The sequence below is a fragment of the Camellia sinensis genome, chromosome 4 (genome assembly GCF_055761805.1).
Source record: "Camellia sinensis isolate YWXY chromosome 4, ASM5576180v1, whole genome shotgun sequence".
Lineage (NCBI taxonomy): Eukaryota > Viridiplantae > Streptophyta > Magnoliopsida > Ericales > Theaceae > Camellia > Camellia sinensis.
Genome location: NC_138964.1, coordinates 199107496 through 199113930, shown reverse-complemented (window position 1 = coordinate 199113930; position 6435 = coordinate 199107496). Strand labels below are relative to the sequence as shown.

At 32.1% G+C, this 6435-nt stretch overlaps 1 pseudogene across 1 annotated transcript; it reads right to left on the bottom strand.

The window, feature by feature from the left end:
• Positions 1-3426: 3426 nt before the first annotated feature.
• Positions 3427-5656, bottom strand: LOC114292852 (fimbrin-5-like; annotated as a pseudogene). The gene is made up of 6 exons (XR_014365960.1): positions 5609-5656; positions 5148-5368; positions 4902-5056; positions 4628-4826; positions 3754-3860; positions 3427-3486 (listed from the first exon to the last, which is right to left on the bottom strand). The product of XR_014365960.1 is annotated as a fimbrin-5-like (transcript).
• Between the last annotated feature and the right edge of the window lie 779 nt (positions 5657-6435).

The window sequence follows — 6435 nt, the reverse complement described above, 5'->3', positions numbered from 1 at the left end:
ATGAGTTTCAATTTAAGTAAATGGAGTTCAGAAAATAATTATCGTACTTGAAATCTAAATATAAGTTATAAAACATAACTTGTGTAAAATAAATTATGATAACTCAAAAGCATACATAAAATATATTATGGCAACTCAAGATATAATATAACTCACTTTTTTTTAATTATTTCCCGCTCTCCCTTTAATTTTCCAAGCCATTCAATCGCCGTCGCCCGCTGTTTCTTTCCTATTTTCGTTGCTTCTCTTTCCTTCCTATAGAGTTCCTATTTATAGGCTCCAAACTTACTTACCATGCAAGGTCCCTAGGCCAATTTGTTGCCATGTTGCTTTCCTTTCTAATATATTGCTGTGTTTTCATTGCGCTGGCATTAAGGGGTGATGCCACCTGTCTTACTTTGGCTTAATTAATTTTTATTTATTTATTTATTTATTATTATTTTTTTCTTGACCCACTTCTTTTTCTTAATTCCCCTTTGGTCTTCTGATTAAATTACTTAATAATAATTTAGCCCCTATTATTACTATTGTTGTCATTTATTATTATTTTAATAAAAAGTTGACATTGTCATAGTGTTGAAATTAATCAAATATTTGGGTGTCACATTTCTCTCCCACTGAATAGAAGTTTGTCCCCAAACTTGACATACCGTGGTTTTCCAAGAGGTATAGGTATTTGGCTCACATTTGACTTTTAGTTTCCCATGTCGCTTTTTCGACTCAATGATTCCTCCATAAGACCTTCACAAGGGGTATAGTTTTGTTTCAGAGAACCTGATTACGACGATCTAGAATCTGCACTGGTTATTCTTCAGAAGAGAGATCTTCTTGAACTTCCAGATTTTCATAATTGACAACATGTTTTGGATCTTGAAGATACCGTAGAAGCATTGAAACGTGAAACACATTGTGGACATTGGACAGTTCAGGTGGTAGTGCAAGGCGATATGCCATAGGACCAATCCTTTCCAGTATCTCAAATGGCCCGATGTAATGTGGGTTTAACTTTCCTCATTTTTCAAATCAGATAATCCCTCTTGTTGGTGAAATCCTTAGGAACACATAATCCCCTATTTGAAATTCTAAGTCCCATCTCCGTGTATCTGCATAGCTTTTCTGGCGACTCTGGGTAGTGCGAATTCGCTGTTGGACGAGTTGAATTTTATCACTTGTTATTTGCACGATTTTAAGGCCTAATAACACTACAACAAGTTGGGTCTTGAATGACGAAATTTTTTTGTCTTCAAATAGCTAATTTCGTCACTATAGATATTTGTGAGGAAATATTTTCGTCACCGGTTTCGTCATTGAATGTTTGTCACTAAAAACCACCGTGACGAAAAATAATTTCATCACCAATAAAATTACTTCAGTGACGAAATTTTTTGTCACCAATAAAACAACATTTTGTCGCCAAAAATTCTCATTTTCGTCACCAAATAGTTATTCAGTACCATATTTATGACTTTAGTTGACGAATAAATTTGTCACGTATGTTGATCATTGATGAGGAAATAATTTCGTCACAATAAAATGTAAAGGTGACGAAATTTTTCGTCTTCAAAAGTCATAATTTTTTGTCACCAATAAAAGAACATTTTGTCGCCAAAAATTCTCATTTTCGTCACCAAATAGTTGTTCAGTACCATATTTATAACTTTAGTTGACGAATAAATTTGTCACGCATGTTGATCATTGATGAGGAAATAATTTCGTCACAATAAGATGTAAAAGTGATGAAATTTTTCGTCTTCATTTCGCCACAAATATATATATACGTGATGAAATGTTTAGTCACCAAACAACAAAATAAATAAAAACTTTCATATATAAACTACAGTAAATTTTGTCACAAAAAAAGTTTATTAGTGACGAATAATCACTTTGTCATAATAACAAGTACAAATGGCGAAAAAATTCGTCACTAAACTTGTTCCATATTTTATATTCAATTTAAATTATTATTTCACAAATATCTCTGCTCATATCCCAATAGCCTTTTAATTGTACTAAGAAATCCACTAGCTATTATACATTACTCCACAAAAAAATTCACTAAACGATTTATATTATAAATCAAAATATATCCATCAAACAACTTTAATAATAATCCATTAAGTATCACAAAAAAACCATCAAAGCAAATCCCAAAATGAACTAACATGGAGTCCACAAAAAAAAAAAAAAAAAAAAAAAATCAACACTCAATCTTGATTTGCAACTACAACTAAGCATCGGTTTAGGAAAAAAAATTCAACAGCTGATCTTCATTTGCAAGTATGCTTCCGAACGTCATCAAAATCAATCTGCAAAGAAAATAAACAAGGCAAACATTAATATATTATCAATTACATCTAAACTCATATATGAATAATTTTATTTTATAAACCAATTTAGTAGAAACGCATATAACAATTCGAAACTTCAAAGAGTTGAGGTGATCCTTGATGATAAAGCAACACGGATAACATAAGATGACAAAAGATCGCAAGAATACCGTATATCACTATCACTAATGGCAGAATATATATAATAGCTCCAAAATATAACGTAGCATTGAGGTACATTTTAATTCACGACAATGGACCGATGACTTCTTCAATGAGGTAAATTTGATTGGTGGAATTCAACACAAGAACCTTGTAAGACAACACAAGAACCTTGTAAGACTTTTGGGTTGTACCATTGAAGCCCCTCAATGCTTTCTTATTTATGACAATTTGCATCCATGTATAAAGTAAAACAAACCCCTCAGTCCTAGTCATTACAACAAAGTTGACAATGATGGATGCATTTCAACTAAAACTTATATGAAATATGAAAAACAAACCTCATGTTTACAGTGTATGCATTTTCAACAAAAAGTTGGGATTAGAGAACCCCAAAAAAAGGATTACTACTTGTGTTGTTGGACATGGGTATTACTTGCAGGAATAGACGCGGAGGAAGGAGATGGAGAGGTATGAAAATCTAAGTTTTTGAATTCTTTGACCATATTTTGCATCTCTCCAAGAAATTTTTGGCCTGAAAAATAAAAACACAAACTACTTTAGAAATCGCTAGAAGCATATGAATAAACTAACTATTTGTAGAGATTGTTCTAGTCTTATAAAAGGTAAAGTCGGACATTTTCTCATCACACTGACTTTTCATCTCCTGCATCAATAGAAAAGGAATAACCATTTTGATTGTTACTAGTATAAATGTTTGGATTACCATATAGATATGACACATGCATAGAATCAACAAATGTAAAATGAAAATCTTCAGTGCATGGCCAGATATTTTAAAGTCATAAAACCAAAATAAAAGCCAACTATTATTTAAATATAAAAAGAAAAAAAGAAAAATATATCACATGGCATTAGAAACAATATAAGCCCAAGCAATGCTTGTGTGTAAGTCTGAGCCTTAAGGAATGCTTACAGAGGTGTGAAGTGATTCGATCATCTGCCCATGTTCTTCAGCTCTCGCTACTAAAGTGATCTTGACAAGAGAAAAAGAAGGGGAGGGGATGTTAGGTAAAAATATGAACCTTGTTGTGATGATATCAATATGTTTCAAATCTCGAAGGAGTAAACAAGGCATAACTTTTCTTTTCTTTTTCTTTTTTTTTTTATTAGTACAACTAAACATGCATAACTATTATTGAGATAAGATAGCAGAAATGTCGACAGCGCATTTTTATCCTTTTTGCAGGCAATTTGCGCGTGTGACGAGGAATAAATCTACACATTAGAGAGACGATCATACTTTTCAACAAGATGCGAATCCTCTCAATTAAAGAGACAAGACAAACTCCCTGTATCACCATTTTTTAGTTTCTCCATCACATGCATAGACAATAAACCAGCAGCAACCTGCAAAAAAAAAAAAAAAAAAAAAAAAAAAAAATAATAATAATAATAATAATGATAATAACAGAATTTATTATTAGAAAAACTTGTTAGTAGTTAATCTAAATTCATTTAACTTAAAACTTTAGACAATAGTGAAAAAATAAAACTTGTGTGATCATAGGATAGGTGATTTTTATAGTTCAATACATCATAACTACAAAAGAATACTGTCTTTGGCATAGAAGTATCTAAAAAAGTAGTTTGCTATAAAGAAATAACACCTGAAGCTCTAATCCGTTTAATCCATAAGATACCTATAACCATCCAATCTTCTGCTTCTTCTGCTGCTTTTTCCTTTTTCCTTTTTTATTTTTTATTTTTCTTTTTCAAACATGCATCATAGAAAGGGAAAGAAAAAGAAAAATGAAAAGGAAAGAAAGATCAGTTTTTAACTACAAAAACCACATCTTCCATTTTTAGCTTTTATTCTAATTCCCCAACTTCAAGAAAAAGAAAGAAAGTCCTTTAGCAAAGATAGCTTAAAAAATTTTATCTTGGAAAATGGAAAAGATCGAATATTCAAGTATCTGAGCATGTATGAAAGTTTTGGCTCAAATAGAAGATAGTAACTAACAGAAGTAGAAATGAAACTAAAAGAATAAATGCAGAATTGAGCAAAGTCCACTAAAAGCAGATATATGACAAGCAATTGTGACTCGAGGAAACTTTTCTTTTGCAAAAATGTAGTTATCACATAAGCCCAAAAGCATGTGTCGAATTGCACTAACCTAGTATGAGCTTCTTGTTTCCCTGTACAATATCATTTCCTGCTACATTCACAAGGGAGAAGTTCAATTCCTTTCCAATATGAATAACTTGGTTACAATTCTCAACTTTTCTAAAAGGCATCTTGATGGGAGGTTTCGTTGCTTGCTTCCAGTTACTGATCTTGGGTAAACTTTGTCAAGAACTTCCAATATAACCTATCTGCATGTAAAAGGGATAAAAATCAAACAAAATTATCAGGCACTCAAAAATAGGGCATGGAAATTGTAACCTCACCCTGTTCTGACATCCTCACACAGATTATTGACATATGAATCGATTCCAACACAGTTGTTCCACAGTCAGAAGCATCTCTCTTCCCTAGAAGTTTGAGCATCATCCGTTATCATCTCAGCAAAAGACATATTTTGGTGTCCATGGATAAGCCATTCCTACATTAAGAAATTCACAAACTAATTACAAAGAAATCCATGGTGATACTTCATGGAAAAAGCCAAAATATGCACAAGCAATTAGTTTGACCTCTGCTGGAATATTTGAGCAACAAATGCCAGATTTAGATTTGTCGATCCCACAACAATGTCCTTTGAAGTGACATATCTTTTGCAATCCATTCTCTCTGCATGCTCAAGAATCAAATTCGCTCTTTCAGTAGGATCCTTAGTATCCAATGTGCTAGCATTACCATGTTCTGGTGCAAGAGCATTAAGCAAGTGAGCATAGGCTTCACCAGTGCACAAAGCCTACAAGGTCATTTCAGTGAAAAAAAAAAAGGTGACTACTAATTCTAAAAAAGAAGAAGTTATAAGATTATAATATTCCGAAGGTATGTTTTGGCTCATTAATTGATGATTGATTAGCTGTGAAAAGTTTCTCCTTAAAAAAAAAAATCATGAAACAGAAAGCAAATAAAGAATACAACACCAAAATCCAGTTTCGGTTAGTAGTTCTTCATTAAAAACTCTTTCATTCTCTATAGAAACCTCTCGCATTATGCTAAAGAATGGAGTTGCTTCTATTAAATAAGCCATGGTGGTGAAATGATCATTCAAGGAAAATAGCATGGAAACAAATTATATAGGATCTCAACTATCCACCACCACCCTATATATATCTCAAAAGTGACAAAGCCACTTTTTTTTTTCTTTGACTGAACATTTTTTGCCTGACAATGGTTCAAATTAATCCAAATTGCAAAAAATAAATTTAACCATCAAATTGTGCAAAAAATTCATGAATCATGATGCATGAAGTAGTAAAGAACAGTCCATAATAAAAGAGCCAAAATATAAATGTTGAACATGTTTTTGGTTTGATTTTTCCCCCCTTTAGAGGTGAAAGGGGTACCTCCCTAACTTTGCTCCAATACCATATGTAGGACAACAATATTCTGGGTAGTATCATCAAAAAGTACATACAAATCCATTTACCTATAATTATGTATTCTGATAAACAAACCAGTACTACTATATTTTAAACAAGAGTGCTTCGTCATAAAGAAACTAGTGAACTTTTTCTTACCTTCAGATCAGATGACAAATTTGAAACCTATTACTTGTATCCTGCTTTCTTCAATTGGAAATTCATTCATATGAGTAAAACCTTTTCTAAGGGTAAACCCATGAGTTTCTCAACATCCTGCAAATTTCATTTATGCATTTGGTATAATAACAAAATGTAAAACATAACACTCTATTTTTCATTAAAGTAACAATGAAAGGTAATAAACAATCAACATCTTGTGACCTTGCTGTCATCCACCAATTCCATAAGTTGAGGAGTTTTCTTTAGATTGAGATCAGCTAAGAAC